General features: G+C 44.5%; 1 pseudogene; it reads right to left on the reverse strand.

The window, feature by feature from the left end:
- The window catches only part of LOC137373251 (ral guanine nucleotide dissociation stimulator-like 1), a 75,972-nt pseudogene that overhangs the window by 25,742 nt on the left and 31,328 nt on the right, over nt 1-18,902 (reverse strand).

Genomic DNA, 18,902 nt, shown 5'->3' on the forward strand with positions numbered 1-18,902 from the left:
GTGTTCCTGTTGCAGCCTAGTGGATTATAAATCAGCCTGTAAAGCGTTATACTACCACACACTACTTCAAAAGGAAAAGTATGAAGATACAAAAACTATAATTTTAAGGATGCTGTAACTGATTTTCATGAATGCAGTTTCTTGGATTGTAGAGCTGGAAGCTTCAAGGCCCAAAGTTCAGGCGGGCCTGAGAGGGAGGAGACAGCAGCAGAGAAGTAGGGCAAATAGCGTTGGGCAACAGGCCTCATTTTTAGAAGCAGGTGTTGGTGACAACAGCAACTTGCATCTTTGAGATAGAACAGAGGGGTCAGTGTTAAATATCCCATAGCACCACATGTTTTGGAGACTGAATCCTCCCAGCTTAATCAGGGGCAAGTATCAATGTCCATCACCAAGAGCAGCTTGGTAGCAGCATTACTGGCCAAGTTCTAAAGGATATGGTTGCAAGTCTGGGCTTCACCAGGTGATGAGAACACCGTGAGGCAAAAGTCTACTTGACCTCGTCATCATCAGTCTACCTGTCGCAGTTGCATGTGTCCATAACAGCATTGATCGGAGACCTTGTGGAGTCAAAGTCCCACCCTCCATTGTGTTATGTAGTGCTGTCAATGTGCGAAATGGGATATAATAAGAACACATCTAGCAGCTCAAAACTGGGCATCCATGAAGTGCTCAGGGCCAACAGCACAATCTCCAGCCCAGCATATCCCTCACTTTGCCTTTACCATCAAGCCAGGAGACCAAACCTGGTTCAATGAGGAGTATAGAAGAATATGCCAGGAGGAACACCAGGTGTACCTGAAAATGAGTTGTAACTTGTGAAGCTGCAACACAGGACTGAACAGTGGGAGCAGCATGCTTTAGACAGCAAAGCGATCGCACGATCAATGAATTCAGCCGTGAATGATGGTTGACAATTAAACAACAAGAGGAATCTCAGAGAACATTCACATCCTGAACGATGGCAGAGCCTACATGAGAGTGCAAAAGACAAGGCTGAAGATAACTGAAGCAATTACCACCATCTTCAGCCAGGAGAGCTGCGTGGATGATCCAACATGGCTTCCCCATCATGGCAGCTTTTCCAAAACTCTTTCATTCAAATCTGGTGAATCTTCATTTTTAGCACAAGAATAGTTTTTAATAATAATAAATCCCCTCCTTCTCAAAATTCCACCATCTCAGCCACACAGCCTTACCATTCCCTCCATCTCATGCCATACCAATTCCATGCCATTTTATCTTTCCCATGCCTTCCCTCTCATGATTCCCATGCTATTCCCATCCCATGCCACCCTCATTCAATTCCTTCTATCCCTCTCATGCCATCTCCATCCCTCCCATCAATCCCATCTCATCCCTTATGAAAGCAATCTCTCCAGCCAGGGTAACTTTGTTGTGCTCCCTTACCTTCCACTGTTTATCTTCTCCCAAACCCCAGCCTGCCATCGCTGCAGCCACCAACAGTTGACAGCCTATGTACATCACGCACTCCAATCCTCTGCGTTCCCCATGTGCCTCTGTGTGCGACAGGCATCACCCACCAACAGAGGCCTGTGTTAAACTGAACAATCAAAATAGTCTGGATAGACAAAAAAAATGAGTATTATTGTAGGTGTACTTATATCTATGTGTTATTTGTGAATGCATTTTGTATTTGTGTTTTTTTAGTTTCCAAGTGTTTGATTTTACCTGTCTGTATGTTGTTTATCAATATATTTCTCTCTGTGTTATTGCTCAGTCTCTCTATCAGTTGTAAATGTTGTTCTGTGAAGTTTGTTCCTCAATCATCCCCAGTTTAATCATTTCCCATGATTTCTGCACTGTCTTATATGCCATCTTTTCGTTCCAATTGATCTGGGCTGCTTCTCTTTTTAAGTTATTGAAATTGGCCCCAGTAACGATCATTTATCATTGACTGTCCCCTTTCCTTTTCAGTTTTTGTATCAAACCTAATTAGATTGTCATCTGGCCATTGAGTCTCATGCTCTAGAGAAAGCTGCAAACTGATTCCTCTTAAGAGATTTGACACCAATGTTGTGTTTAAACACTAAGGATCCAGTAGATCCCTGTCCATAATGCACCAAATCCCAGCCTGCTGCCTCCCTCTGACTCCCAGTCACTCACACGACCAAGCTCAGGCCGTCAACTGCAATCTTTGTCCTGGATTTAGTAGTGACAAATCTGTGGCCTATTCCCCGTGGATCTACAGGAGGTTCATGAAGCCTTTCTGGTCACATGATCAATCGGGGACAGGACAGAATGCAGCAGACTCGGAAAGGGAGGTATTTCAATGCCTGTCATAAATCCCAATATTTCAGAGCCCTTTTGTAAGATCGTGAGTGAGGGTGTCACTTGCGATAAAATGGTGTGAGTTTCAAAGTCGTGCGTGAGTGTGTGTGTGCGTGTTCATCAGGAGAAACTGCACTGTGTGAAGATCCACCAATAATTACAATGGCACAACAGAATATTTACTGCAACAAAATATTTATTTATTTACAATAATTTACAAATGTACAAATCATGTTAAGGGGAGGATCAGTTTGATGTTAAGAGGAGGAGTTGAAGGAGCATCGGGGCCTGGGTCTCTGTAGGCTTTATCCTGGGACTCGACAGCAGCAGTTGATTGCACAGTTCTTCCACCAGGTGGCGGTGGCCCACCGGCTGAGTCGGTAACATGCTGGCTGCCTCAGGAGGAAAGTTGAAAAGGCCTTTGCGTGATCTCAGAGCTGCTTCTGGTCATTGTTGAAAAATGATTCACAATCCGTGGCGTAGGAATTCACCCGTTGGGAAATCTTGAACCAACAGGCATGAAATGCGTCTGAGAAAGTCCATGTAACTCCAGCTGGGCTCCTCCAAATATCTTTCAGTTAAAGAGGATCCCTTCGCAGTTCCAATGATTGGGCAGGTCATCCACAGTATTAAACTGCATGATCAGGTGATCTCCTCAACCAATCCATCGAAGTGCAACAACAAGTGCACCAGGTTGGAATGGACCTGCTGAGAGACAGAAGAGGTGGACCCTCCAATTCCGCACTTGGTCAAGTTCCCCAACACGTTGAATACTTCCACGCGCACTTTCTCAGACTTTGCCCTGAAGAATGGCTGAATTCTGATAAGGGTTGGATCCACAAAGAGCTGGATGGTGTTTGCCATTGGCTGGATTATGTTCTTACTCAGGCAGGACAGCACCACATGCGTTAGCAACTCCGAGTTCTGCTCATTCCCCAACAGGCTAATCATTGTGTCCATCACGCTCCAAGACTGTCTTTTAGCTCCAAAGTTAATATTTCTCAGGGCCCAGACACACAGCAACTGGGTAACAGGAGAGACATACAACAAATACCTTATCAAACTGTTTACCACAGTGTCTGTGAGCTAAGGCCCTGAAACCAGTGGAGCTTTCAGCAGTTCACCGAAGAGGTGATTACTGTCACTGCCTGACAGTCTTGGAGCCTAATGATGTGAGAAGCCAGTTGATTCACAATATGCGGCAGACTGTAGCCAGCATGTTCTGCCATTGCTGTGGCCAACACAACGACCCCCTTGTCGAAGTGGCTCAGCTTCATCCTTTGGCGCCATCCTCCATTTCTCTTCATGTTTTCAACGACGTCCCCATTTGTTGCTTGGCCTGGAAGGACCTTTAGTGTCTGTACACACTTCTTACACAAATCCCAACTTGATGATGTTTGAAATAGGGCTGCAAAATCTCTCTGCTGCAATTCAGTATCTGAACGATCGAGCAGAGAAATATTAGCACAGCTGGTTAAGGGAATAATTAGGATACTGAATATCAGTGGGAATAATGTATTAACTGCCTCTGCCAGCTCAGGATTAGTTGTATTCTCACACAGCCCGCAGACAGCAACCAGTGATACAGCAGTCGAATAGGGTTTTCTGTCCCACTGATGGGGCAGGTTCTTTTCCCAGGTGTGTACACCAGCTCCTTGATAGTCCTGACTGCACATTTTGTGTCTTCGGCCACTGATCTTCACACTTCTCTGACAAATTTCTCCGATGGGATGGGGGAGATGAGGAGATGGGACACAACTGCTGCTACATTGTGCCAGGCCAAAATGGTGAAAATACATAGAACTGAACGTTTTACATCTTCATAAGGAACTGACTCCAACCCAACCCTCAGCATGTCTAGTATTTCTGAGACCTAGTCCCGCGGATTGCTGCCTTACCTTTTAATGATTTTTATGAGCACAGCGGCTGCAAAGGAACAGCTGGGGTATTGGTCAGACAGTCCTTTAAAGACCATGAGGAGCAGTTGCACAGCTGGTTATGGGGAAAATTCTTGGAAATTACCTTTGCGATCTGATGGTATTTTTGCAAGAGGACTGAAAGGTCATCGTTGTCTAACTATTCTCTGAGTGTGTTCAGATCCTCTAGCTGCTCCTGTTGCTGATCCAGATCGGTACCTTCATATTATAACTGAATGGACAGGATGGTGTACACAGAGACCAGGGCCATCTGTCACACAGGTAGCGAACTGTCTGCACAGCACAGCATCAATCGTCCAATTAGAGTCCCCATAATATTTCCAGACGCAAGGTTACTGACGTTGAGCTTCTGCAAGTAAACTTTCAGAAGCTCTAAGGTGGTCTGCATGGCTCTCTGTCGCTCATGGTCTTCAGTTGAAATGATCCCCTCCTCTGCATGATGGATTGTATTTGATATATTCTGCTGAGATTTTTCACTTTTCTCAGCGATCCCTTCAAGGACAACTGTTAATAAATCTATTTTGATGTCTATTTTGGAACACATTCCACAGCCCACTGATTGAAAACAGATTCTGTTTGGTTGACTTCTTTTGGATTTCTTTTGAATCAATGATCTTCAAAGATTTGGATGTTTTTAACGCACTTGGCTTTACCTCTTCCTTCTTTGCTGTTGCAGTCACAAGGACACAGTTTTTCTCACTTTGCTGTGTTTTATACAGTCCTGCAGTTTCTCTAGTCATGGCTCCCATGTGAATACAGGTTACATTACACTTCAGTTGTGATGTGGCCCTGGTTCTTGCACCCACATAGGACCTGCCACCTACGCGTGGCCATTTAAGATGGGTGATGGAGATTTAAGACCCAGACCTGAGATGTAGACCAGAGGGACAAGGAAAATTCACAGCCCGTGGCAGCCATATTGGGACTGTAACCACTGTTAGGGAGTATCACTAAATAGGAAGGTAAGTAAAGAGAAAGGTAAGGTCTACAGTTTTTTCTAGTAAGTAGTGATTTTTTAGGGAATCAAGATCCCAAGTGTAAATAATCTCTAATTTATGAGTAATTTAAATGAGTAAATTAAGGGTAAGTCATGACAGGGCAGCTCGGCAGTGTGGAGTGCTTTTCCTGTGCAATGTGGGATGTCGGGAAGACTTCCATTGTCCAGGGCGAACTTGAGTGCAGGAATTTTCTGCAGCTGCAGCTGCTCAAAATCGGCACTTTAGTTCTGGAGCAGCGGCTGGGGACACTGTCGAGCATCCGCGAGGCTGAGATGTTTGTGGATAGCACGTACAGGGAGGTGGTCACACTGTAGGTAAAGACTGCTCAGGCAGAAAGGGAATGGGTGACCGCCAGGCAGAGTAGAAGAACTAGGTAGTGCAGGAGTCCCCTGGGTCCATCTCTCTCTCTAACAGATTTTCCGCCTGGATACAGTTGGGGGAGAGAGCTTCTCAGGGAATGCAGCAAGAGCCAAGTCTGTGGCACCACGGGTGTCTCAGCTGCACAGGAGGGGAGGAAAAAGAGCGGGAGAGCTATCATAAGGGGTAGAGACAGGTGTTTCTGTGGCCGCAAACCTGCCTCCAGGATGGTATGTTGCCTCCCTGGTGCGAGGGTCAAGGATGTCGCGGAGCAGCTGCAGGACATTCTGAAGGGGGAGGGTGAACAGTCAGAGGTCGTGGTTCACATTGGTACCAACGACATAGGTAGAAAGAGGGATGAGGTCCTGCAACAAGAATTTAGGGAGCTCGGTAGCAGATTAAAAAGCACGACCTCAAAGGTTGTAATCTCTGGATTACTCCAAGTGGCACGTGCTGGTGAGTATAGGAATCGGAGGATAGAGCAGATGAATGCGTGGCTGAAGAGATGGTGCAGGAGATAGGACTTTAGTTTACCGGATCACTGGGTCTGTTTCTGGCGAAGGTGGGACCTGTGCAAGTCGGACGGGTTGCACCTGAACCGGAACATGACCAACATCCTTGCAGGGAGTTTTACTAGTGCTGTTTGGGTGGGGGGGGTGGTGGTGGGGTGGAGCAGGAGGGGGTTGAAACTAATTTGGCAGGAGGATGGGATACAGAGTGGAGGTACAGTAGAGGGTGATGCACGGCCAAATATAGATGAGAAAATAAGTCAGTCTGGAAGGCAGAGCAAATATAGACCTGTCAAGGCACAAGCGAATAATGCAAGGCTGAATTGCATTTATTTTAACGCAAGGGGTCTGACAAGTAAGGCAGATGAATTGAGGGCATTGGTTAACACATGGGAATATGATATTATTGCTATCACAGAGACATGGTAGAAGGAAGGGCAGGACTGGCAGCTCAGTATTCCAGGGTATAGAATCTTCAGGCGTGACAGGGGAGGGTGTAAAAGAAGAGGTGGTATTGCACCGTTGATCAAGGAGTCAATTACTGCGGTAAGGAGGTATGATATCTTAGAAGGTTCCTCAACTGAGTCCATATGGGTAAAACTTAAAAACAAAAAGGGGGCTTTCACTTGGCTGGGAGTGTACTACAGGCCTGCTAATAGTCAGGGAGAGATAGAGGAGCAGATATGTAGGCAAATCCCAGACAGGTGTAAAAATAATAGGGTAATAATAGTAGAGGATTTCAACTTTCCCAATATTAACTGGGATAGTCTGAGTGCTGAAGGCTTAAAAGGGGCGGAATTCTTAAAATGCATACAGGGAGCTTCTTGTGCCAGCACGTAGAAAGTCCTGCGAGAGAGGGGGCGGTATGGTCCTAATCCTAGGGAATGAAGCCGGACAAGTGGTAGAATTGTCAGTGGGGCAGCATTTTGGGGATAGTGACCATAACTCTGTAAGATTTAAGGTAGTTATGGAAAAGGACAAAAACGGACCAGAAGTAAAGGTACTGAATTGGGGGAAGGCCGATTTCAGTATGATAAAACATGATCTGGCCAAAGTGGACCGGGAGCAGCTACTTGTAGGAAAATCTACATCAGACCAGTGGGAGTCATTCGAAAAGGAAATAGTGAGAGTTCAAGGCCAACATGTTCCCATAAAGCTGAAGAGTAGGACCAAGTCCAGGGAACCCTGGATGTCAAGGAATCTAGAGGATTGGATAAGGGAAAAAAAGGAGGCTTATGGCAGATTCAGAGGGCTGAAAACAGAGGAGGTCCGAGAGGAGTATAGAAAGTGTAGGGGGTTACTTAAAAAACTAATCAGGAGAGTGAAGAGGGGACATGAAAAAACACTGGCGGGCAAGATAAAGGAAAATCGCAAGGTGTTTTATAAGTGTATTCAGGGAAAGAGGATAACCAGGGAAAGAGTAGGGCCTATTAGGGACCAAAGTGGCAATCTGTGTGTGGAGCTGGAGAACGTAGGTGAGGTTTTAAAAGATTACTTTTCATCTGTGTTCACTATGGAGAAGGATGATGTAGGCGTCGAGATCAGGGAGGGGGATTGTAATATACTTGAACGAATTAGCAATGAATGGGAGGAAGTACTAGGGGTTTTCGCAGGCTTAAAAGTGGATAAATTCCCAGGCCCAGATGAGATGTATCTGGGCTGTTATGTGAGGCAAGGGAGGAGATAGCAGGGGCTTTGCCACAGATTTTAAAATCCTCTCTGGCCACGGGAGAGGTATCAGAGGATTGGAGGACAACAAATGCGGTACCATTATTCAAGAAGGGTAACAGGGATAATCCAAGTAATTACAGGCCGGTGAGTCTAACATCAGTGGTTGGGAAACTGTTGGAAAAATTCTGAGGGACAGGATTAATCTCCACTTGGAGAGGCAGGGATTAATCAAGGATAGTTAGCATGGCTTTGTCAGGAGGAGATCATGTCTAACAAACTTGATTGAATTTTTCAAGGAGGTGACTAGATGTGTAGATGAGGGTAAAGCAGTTGATGTAGTCTACATGGACTTCAGTAAGGCTTTTGCTAAGGTCCTGCATGGGAGATTAGTTAAGAAGGTGAGAGCCCATGGGATCCAGGGCAGTTTGGCAAATTGGATCCAACATTGGCTTCGTGGCAGGAGGCAGAGGGTGATGGTCGAGGGTTTTTATTTATTTATTTAGAGATACAGCACTGAAACAAGTCCTTTGGCCTACCGAGTCTGTGCCGACCAACAACCACCCATTTATACTAACCCTACAGTAATGCCATATTCCCTACCACCTACCTACATTAGGCAATTTACAATGGCCAATTTACCTATCACCTACAAGTTTTTGGCTGTGGGAAGAAACCGGAGCACCCGCGAAAACCGACGCGGTCACAGGGAGAGCTTGCAAACTCCGCACAGGCAGTAACCAGAATTGAACCCGGGTTCCTGGAGCTGTGAGGCTGCGGTGCTAACCACTGCGCCACTGTGCCGCCCCCTCAGTCACTCAGATCTCAGGTTACCATTGACCAGAAGCTCAACTGGACCAGCTGTATAAATACTGCAGCTATTACAGCAGGTCAGAGGCTTGGAATTCTGTGCTGAGTAACTCACCTTCTGACTCCCCAGGGCCTAACCACCATCAACAAGGCACTAGTCAGGAATGTGAGAGAATAGTCTCCCTTTGCCTGGATGAGTGCAGCAACAACAACACTCAGGAGGCTCGATGCCATCCAGGACAAAAGCAGCCCGCTTGATTGGCACCTCATCCACCATCATAAACATTCACGACCTCTACCATCGGTGCAAGTGGCAACAGAGTGCACCATACACAAGATGCACTGCAGCAACTCGCCAAGTCCCTTCAAAGGAAAAATTCTCAATTCCTCTGGTTCATTTGCCAATTATCTTAAACTTTACAATCATAAGAAAATTTGGAAACTCTTTTCCCTGAATACTGTTTGCTCCTCTAAAATCCGAGCACATCAACTGAAGGTGATCAGCTCAGCAGTGGTGAAAATTCTTTTGTGCCCTGACTGAGTTCTAAACAGTGACCCCAATTCACCATTTGAGAAGCACATAAACTGGCAAACAAATCTACCAACATCTAGAGCACAGGAAGGTAAAGAATGCAAAGTGGTGGAAAAGGAGGGGGAGAAACCAAAGGCTCATCACTGATGGTGTTTAAAATGTTTTTCAATTCTGTTACTGCAGAATGGATTTGTCGTATCTTGCATATTTCAGTGTTAAGCAGACATTTATTTAACCAAGATCTGGACAACAGATTTCCCAGAATAGCTTCTTTTTTTGCACTCGTTTCATAAACTCTGATTGTCATTAAGCCCATTTTAAAACCCTCTTTTATTGAAAATAACCTTCCCCCTCAGACATTTACACATCCAGGGTATAATTTGTTGCAGGTAGCTCCAACCTCCACATAGAGACTCACACTGAAAGTCTCTGTCACTCTGTTAAACTTCAATACCTGATAATACCTGATCATCGTTGTAAACCATTCACTGAACATTTCAAACTTTGCATGATTTACATTAAACACTGCGTTGGCATGGGGCCAAGATCATTTAGATATTTTGTGAAAAATTAAGCAAAGATACTGCCACATGGTTGTGGATTTGAGTTCCAAGGTTCTATTCCAAACCAGCAGATGGAGTGCTTCACCATGCTGGGTATATTCATTTTGACAGGAGTGGGGCATAGTGTGGATGTAAATAAGGGGACTGGCAATAACTGCCTTCCCTTTCTGCAAAGGTACAACCTACTGTCTGGTCACAGGATGTTATCAAGAGGAGTCATAAAACCATGCAGAACCTAAATCATTCAATTCATGAGGCTGCAGGAAGGTTGTGCTGCAGAAAATAATTCTACCCAAAAAGTATAATTTCATACAGTCTGTATCAAATTTCATCTGCCACATGACTGACCACCAGCCTATCTATGTCCTCTGGAAGTTCAACAACATCCTCCTCACAGTTCACATTACTTCCAAGTTTTGACATCTGAAAATCTTGAAAATTGTGTCCTGCGCACTCAAGTCAAGATCATTAATATAGATTGAAAAGCAGTGGTCCTAATACAGATCCCTGGGGAACCCCAGTATATACCTTCCTCCAACCCAAAAAAAAAATCATTCCCCATGACTGTTTCCTGTTACTCAGCCAACTTTGTATCCATTCTGCCACTTCCCTTTTATTCCATGGACTTCAACTTTACTGACAAGCCTGTTTTGCAGCATTTTATGAAACGCCTTTTGAAAGTCCATGTACACCACATCGACCGCAGTACCCTCAGCAAAAAACTCAGTCAAGTTAGTTAAACGTGATTCAGTCTCAACAAATACATGTTGGCTTCCTTAATTCATCCACATTTGTCCAAGTGATTGTTAATTTTGGCCTGGATTATCGTTTCTAAAAGCTTTGCCACCACTGAGGTTAAACTGAATGGCCTGTGGTAGCTGTATTTATCCAACATCCTTTTTTAAACAAGGGTACAAGGTTTGCAGTTCTCCAGTCCTCCAGCACCACTCCTGTATCAAGGGAGGATTGGAAAATTATGGCCAGTGCCTCCGCAATTTCCACTCTTACTTCCCTCAGTATCCTCAGATGAATCTGATCTGATCCCGGTGACTTATCAAGTCTTTCTAATACCTCCTTATCAATTTGTAGCCCATTCTGTATCTCAGCTACCTCCTCTTTTACTATTACTTTGGCAGCATCTTCCTTGATAAAGACAGATGTAAAGTCCTTATTTAGTACCTCAGTCATGCCCTCTGCCTCCATGTGCAAATCTCCTTTTTGATCCCGAATTGGCCCAACCTCTTCTTTCAGCACCCTTTTCTTATTTATATGTCTATAGAAGACTTTGGGTTCCCCTTTATCTTAGCTGCCAGACTCTTCTCATGCTCTCTTTGTTGCTCTTATTTCTTTTCTCGCTTTCCTACTGAACATTCTATATTTAGCCTGGTTCTCCCTTGTATATCAACCTGCAATATGCTTCATCTTACCATGTCCCTTTCATCATCCAGGGAGCTCTGGCTTTGTTTCAACTACCTTGCCCCCTGTGGGAATGGACCTCCATTGTATCTGAACATTATTCTCATTAAAGATTTGGGTGGCACAGTGGCGCAGTGGTTACCACTGCAGTATCACAGTTCCAGCAACCAGGGTTCAGTTCTGGGTACTGGGTGCGGAGTTTGCAAGTTCTCCCTGTGACCGCGTGGGTTTCCGCCGGGTGCTCCGGTTTCCTCCCACAGCCAAAGACTTGCAGGTTGATAGGTAAATTGGCCATTGTAAATTGCTCCTAGTGTAGGTAGGTCGTAGGAGAATGGTGGGGATATAGTAGGGAATATGGGATTAATGTAGGATTAGTATAAATGGGTGTTTGTTGGTCGGCACAGACTTGGTGGGCCAAAGGGCCTGTTTCAGTGCTGTATCTCAAAATAAATAAATAAAATAACTCATTGTTGACAGGTTTTGTCTGCCAATCTTTAGTTCCAATTCAACTGGGCCCCAGATCCATTCTCACCCTGTTGAAATTTGCCCTTCCCCAATTCATTATTTTTACTCTGGATTGTTCCTTGTCTTGTTCCATAGCTAACCTAACACTTATGTACTATGATCATTGTCTCCTGAATGTTCCCCGAATGACACTTGATCCACTTGACCCACCTCATTCCCTAGAACCAGATCCAGCAATGCCTTCTTCCTCATTGCACTGGAAACATACTGCTCCAGAACATTCTCCTGAACACACTTCTGAAACTCTCTGCCCTTTTTTGTTATTTCTATCACAGCCTATATTAGGATCATTGAAATCCTTCATTAAAACTACGGTATAATTCTTGCACCCCTCTGTAGTTTCCTTGCAAATGGGTTCCTCTATATCATTCCCACTGCTTGGTGGTCTGTAGAATACACCCAGCAGTGTAATGGTAGCTCAGTTGATTCTTAGTTCTAACCAAATCGATTCTGCCCTTGGCCCCTCTTGGACATCCTGTCTCTCCAGTATTGTAATATTCTCCTGAAATCAATACTGTCAGCCCTCCTCCTTTTCTTCCTTCTTTGTAGTATGGAAACAACTGGTCAGCATTTGGCAGCCTCGATGGTTGAATGATACAGCACACAAGGTGTCCATTCCACAATTCCTTGACATCACATCCTGTGGAGAGCAGGAGTTCTTACACAATAAATCAACAATGGATCTATTCCCAATTTTTCCATCTCCATCCACAGATGCTAAGGCCCAGCTTTCATGCCGATTCAAATCAATCAGGTACAGATTAGGATCTAAATCTATGGAACAATCAGGGAGAGAGGAGGAAGCCAGCAACGACCCTTCAAACAAAATTTAAAATGGCAGCCGTATTTCACACACAGAAATTATATACAACCATTTGTTTTATGACCGTTTAAATACATTTGAGCCCTTTAACCCAAACCTTGATAAAATCTAATATGTCAGTTATCCCAGCTAATTATTTCCTTGCTGTCTCATGGGTGTATTCCTCCTCTCCAAGCTCTAATCTAGTCCAGTTCAGCATGCTTCACTTCCAGTCTTGGAATATCTGCCTGACACCAAATTAAATTCAGAACCCAAATAGAACCATTCTAAGTTAAACATAACTTTAATATTTGGCTGTTTTATATTTGCCAGGATTTATTGGCATGGGTGGTGGTGATGGTGATGGTGGGGTCGGGGTGGAAAGAAGAAAGAATGAACCACTGCACAAGTACTGAAACAGATTCCCAAACTTTGGCCCTAAGTTCAACTCTCTCAACTTTCAAAAAACCTCAAACTCTTTATGAAGCACTGCCCATTCAATGCGCATCGCAGACACAACTTAACGTTTGATCGAGAACACCAATGTAGCAAGCATTCCTCATAATGCACATCCTCCAATTATCACCAAAGCTTAATACATATTTGCAATTATGGGCTGTTTCTAGGAAAGATATTTTGATGCATTTTCTTTCCTTCCTCTCTAATATTTCTGAGTTTAGTTCATCGGCTGTACACACCAGAATAATCCTGGGTTTAATCCCAAGCTTCTACTCAGATAACTGACCTGATCCAGGGCACTAAAATGACCTCAGCAATCTTGGTGAAGAGCAAAAACTTAACCAGGTTCCTGTTAATCTCTGATGATTTATGCAGAATTGCATGGATGTGATGCTGCCTGCTGTCGAATACCATTGAAAGCTTTTAACTATCACAATTTGAACATGAGTAAACATTACTTGGACAAAGTACTTGACTTCATGAATTCGGGAGCCAGATGGGCAAGTTAGATTATGGCACAATGCAAAACATTCAGTGGCAACAGAATGGGAGTTCTGCCAAAGCCAGGATACCAGGAACATGTCACAATCTAGATGTATGATTGCACTAAATGGTGATTTATTTTTTCAAACTTTCACAAGAAGTTCACAGGACACCGCAGTGAGACTGGCTTGGCAAGATCGGATGGACAAAAAGCAAGGGGGAAGGAGGAGGGAAACCCATTTCTTTTACTCTGGCTGTATAGTCCAGAATTGTCAACTTGAGGTAAACAACTCAAAACCTTGATATTGAAATTCAAGCAATTTTCTGTTGAAGAGTTTTGGATGTTTTGTGCTGATACAATTTTTTTTAAATTCTCTGATCTCTCGGAATAATGTAAGTATTAGAGAGGCAGTCAATGTTTAATGTGATTGCTATGGTCTGGCAGGATGTTCACTGTACTGCTATGGGATGCCTTCATGAGGAAGTTCCTATATAAATTTACAGGAACTGCTGGCTCTCCAGCAATTTCCTTTCACATTATTGTATTCTGAATTTTTTTTTTATTTGCAAAATATACTTTATTCATAAAAATCTGTAAAATGACATTACCAGTTTCAAACAGCACCAAGTCAAAAAATACAAACCGTGCAAACCGTGCAAAAGAGGTCCGTTGCTTCATTACAATCATGAGTTGCCTCACAGCCCTTCCATTTCACATTTGTCATGCCAATTACATTTTGACATTTTACAGCAAATGAAAATTTTCGGCCCAATATTGCCAGCGGCGGTGAGGCCTCATGGCAGCAGCCCCCATCCCCACCCACCAGTCAGCAAAGGGACCAAAATTTAAATATGTTAATTTAGTAAAATTAATGAATTAAATACTTAACACTCCCGCTGTCCGTCCATATTGGAGCGGGATTCCGGCACTCCCGCGCCATTGGATCTCCATCTGGTGATATAAGGTGGTACACTGGTGGGGGCGGGGGAGCAGGTACATTTCTCAGTGCAGGACGGTGGGGTGGGGGGGGGGGGGGTTGCGGAGTGGGGTAAAACTAATTTCATTGGTCTGGGGGTGACGGGAAGGGGTAAAGTTTAAAGTTGATAAACTTTGCAGGTGGGAAGGTTGGGAGCACAAGGTAAGTGTTTCGTGGGGTGGGGGAGAGGGCAGGTAATGAATTTCATGGTCATTGGCAGGGCGGTGGGAGAGGGTCAGGATAATGTTATTTAATTTTTTACAATCATTGTCCTTTAAATATTTAAATTAAATGGAAGTGCAGGAAGCCCTTTAAAAATGGCGTCGGTGCCTGCACAGTGGCGCCTGATGCCATTGTCGAGGATGGAATGCCCGCCATTTAAATGACCGCTGCCTTTAATATTGCACCGGCTCTGCGTCGAGTGATCCACGCGGGCAGCCAGCCATAGTTTACGTCGGCCGCCTATCTCGGTGGCAGACATGGAAAATTCAGTCCAAAGTCTAATCACTGATGGTGTTTAAAATGTATTTGAACTGCTGCAGTTGCAGAATTGTTTGTTGTATCTTGCTATTTCAGTCATAAGCAGACTTTATTTAACCAAGATTTTGTCAACACATTTCCCATAAAAGCTTCTTTCTTTGCACTCAATTTCAGCACTTTGATCGTCTTTAAGCCCGTTTTAAAGCCCTCTTTTACTGAAAATAACCTTCCCCCCCTCAGACATTTACACATCCAGGGTACAACTTGTTGCAGGTAGCTCCAACTGACACATACAGCCTCACACTGAAAGCCTCTGTTACTGTGTTAAACTTTAACACAGGTGCCAGATCATTATTCACTGCACATTTCAAATTTTGTATGATTTGCACTCAACATTGCGTTGGCATGGGACCAAGATCAATTAGATATTTTGTAAAAGATTAAGCAAAAACATTGCCACGTGGTTGTGGATTTGAGTTCTGAGGTTATACTTTATTCTATTGTACCGTAAACCACTAGATGGAGTGCCTCAGCATGCTGGGTGCCTCCTTCTTTGGGGGGAGACAGGTGTTGGGGGGATGTCGGGAGGTGGGACGTGGGGGGCTGGCAATAACTGGCGTGCCTTTTTGCAAAGATACAACCTACCAGCTCGTCACAGGATGTTATCAAGAGGAGTTATAGAACCACGCAGAACTCAAATCATTGAATTCATGAGGCTGCAGGAAGGTTGTGCAACAGAAAATATTTCCTACTGGAAATGAAGGAGGAAACACTGGGCTGAATTTTAATAGCTCGGCGCTGTTCTCAGCAGCAAGCTTCGAAAAGTGCGCGGTGCACGTGTGGGACGTGCGCTGTGGAACCGCCACGATACTTTGCACGGCAGCTCATTAACATGGAGTGGGCGGACTGCCCACCCCTGATGATGTCGAGGGGGAGGGTGCTTCGTTGCCAGCAATGGTATCCGGCACCACCGTGCAGGCGCCGGCACCATTTTTAAAGTGCAAAAATGCCTGACAGGTCATTTACATCTTTATAAAAATAAAATTGTAATCTCACTTTGAATCCTCTCTCCTACCGCCCGCCCACCGACCCATCCCCCCCCCCCCGCCACCACAATGAGTACTCAATATATAAATTGCTTTGTCCCACCGCCCCCCCCCCCAAACAAACTTTTATTCTGATGCCGAACTTTCCCCCCTGAACTTCGTTACCTTTGAAGTTCGCTCCCTTCCCACCATCCCCTCAGCCAAGAGTAGGAGGTTTTCCCACTAGAACTCCCACCTGCCCTGAAAATTTCACTCCTCCCCTCTCCACAGCTGTGTTATGCCTCGGATCTCCGCTCCGAAGGCGCAGGACCTCCGGCATCCGGCTGGAATATTGGCATGGGACAGCCATCACGATGAGTTATAATTCTTTAATTATAATTTATTTACAGATGCAGTTTTTTTGCCGAGCGGCGGGGTCCCTGAGGCTTCGCCATTGCCAGTAGAATGGGGCAGGACCTTTCCAGGGTCGAGGCCCGTGGCGGGACTGTCTCGGAAGGATTTTCTGGTGCCCCCTGCACCCCCGCCACGACCCCTGATGTTGTGAGGGGGGGGGGGGGGTCAGTAAAATTCAGCTCGATGGGCCCAAAACATTCACAAATTTTCCTCTTTAAGAAATATCTTACACAAATGCTTGAGAATATAAAAGAAAGTCACAGAATATGAGATTTTAACATTTTTCCATATTGAACACTAGAATAGTCGTCTATTGATTGCGAATTTGGGTAAAAACGTAAATACGTGCAAAGACCAAATGTAGTGGGCACAATCTTTTGTTAGCCTTCAAATAACTTCTGTCTAACTGAGTCTACAGCCTGGAATGTACCAATGTTTGTTGCAAGGCATCAGTAAGGAATGGACTGTACGTCATTTCACTAAAGAGCAATGAAAGAAGAAGTGTTTAGATGGTATTGTACCAGAAGAGCTTCCAGCAGCAAAGCATTGCCCTTCTTCTCAAAAACTGGGAGGGACACCCAGCCCATGAGCAGTGAACTTTGACACTTGCAATAGATGGTCTTCAGTAATTCCTATCCAGATTGGTAGATTCATGATATGAAAATAACCTGACTGAAGAATCCTGTCATTGCCATTAAACAAAGATTATTTGCTCTCACCTGTCCAGCAGCAGATCCAATACAGCTTCTGGAGAAGCAAATGCTCGGTACGTTAACAAACAGATTCTGGTGTAATTAGAATCACCGTCTCCAGAAGCTGTCAACAAATTGTTTCCAAGTTGTTGTAACGTGTCGGCCTTTATTGCACGGATCTTTTTTGTTGACTGACTGCTGGTGTGACCTGGAGGAACTTGGTCTCCTTCCACCTACAGGGTGTTGAAAAAAAAATTTGTGCAATGCAACAAAAGATATCTCAACAACAACTTGCATTTCTATAGCATCTCTGACATAGTAAAAACATTCCAAGGTACTTCACAGGAATGGAAACAGGCAAAAATTGACAGCAAGCCACATGAAGAGGTAATAGGACACATCACCAAAAGCTTGGTTAAAAAGATCGATTTTGAGGAGTGTCTTACAGGAGAAGAGAGGTGGAGAGGCAGAGAGGTTTTGTGAGGGAATTCCAGGGCTTTGGGACAAGGCAGCTGAAAGCATGGTCGCCAACAATGAAATTCAGGGATGCACAAGAGGCCAGAATTGGAGGAGCATCACATACCTGTGTGTTTCAGAGCTGGAGGAGGATACAGAGATAGGAAGGAAATCCATCAGAATATGGACCCTTTCACTCTTACTGGAAAGGAACTGGTCATTTCATGTATTAGTGAAATGATCTCCTTTAACAGTTAAAGTTGAAACATTGCAGACACACGACTGGTTTGCAGGTGATTGCATTTCTTTGTACTCAAGTGCACCAACAGCTCTCGGTTAACTCCCAGTAACTGTCAACATTATCCTTTTAAAAACAAAAAACAAACAGCTCCCCTCTTGACACAGAACAAGAATATCCCAGGCTCAAAGCTGTTCAGTTGGAGCAGTAATAGCAGTATTACAATTAACTTCAGGAATGGCGGGGGAAGGGGAGGGGGAGAAAGAGCAGCTCGAATTCATAGTGATTGCAATCCAGAAATTCTCTCTGAAAAGTATGCATTTTCATAAGACAATTGCAGGATTGGACCTGCTGCAATACCCCTGCACCCCCACCTGGTTGAATGGACTGTCAATGCTGTATTCAGGCTGACACCTGGATGTGGTACCAGTGGGTAGTTTGCCTGTGGTACATCCAGGAAGGGGGAATTTAATTTCAACATTAAACTGTACGTTGAATTCCAATCATCTTCAAAATCCTATTATTGTCCTTAATTTTTTCATTGAACAGTGATTTCAAGAGAATTGATCTGCAGGGGGAGTTACTGCAGGTGATAATGTGGAAATGGAATTAACATTGGAGTCAGCCAGCCATTAACCTGGGATGACTCGACTTTTCATGTTAGTTCAGCTCTCACACAGTAATGCCCACCAACATCTCCCAGCTAGCTCCTCCATGTCAGCAAGCAACAGAAAGACAGAAAATTCAAAATTTGTGATTTACTTCAAATCCATCCTTACTTTCTCGTGTTTCTTTCAACAAAACTACTGTTCTGCTACCTTGGGTCCACAGTGACAGAGAATCTGTCCCTTGATGCAGAGCTTGATACACGCATAGGGAAAGCAGCTACCACCTTTTTCCGACTTGCGAAAGGCGCATAGAGTAACACCAAGCTGACACATAGGACCAAGCTCATGGTGTATAAGGCCTGTGTTCTCAGCACCTCGCTGTATGGCTGTGAAACATGGGCAACTTACATCTACCAGGAAAAGAAGCTCGATAATTTCCATCTTCACTGTCTGTTGTGCTTTATGGATATTTCCTGGCAGGACAAAAATCAGTCCTCTCAAAGGCAGTGCTCCCAAGTGTGTTGGCACTAATCAAACAAAGGCAGCTTCGGTAGATTGAACAAGTCCGCAGGATAGAAGACGGTCGCATACCCAAGGACCTTCTGTATGATGAGGTAGCCGGGGCCAGACGACCAGTGGGGCCCCCAAAGCTCTGCTCCAA

This window comes from Heterodontus francisci, chromosome 8 (assembly GCF_036365525.1).
Source record: "Heterodontus francisci isolate sHetFra1 chromosome 8, sHetFra1.hap1, whole genome shotgun sequence".
Taxonomy (NCBI): Eukaryota; Metazoa; Chordata; class Chondrichthyes; order Heterodontiformes; family Heterodontidae; genus Heterodontus; species Heterodontus francisci.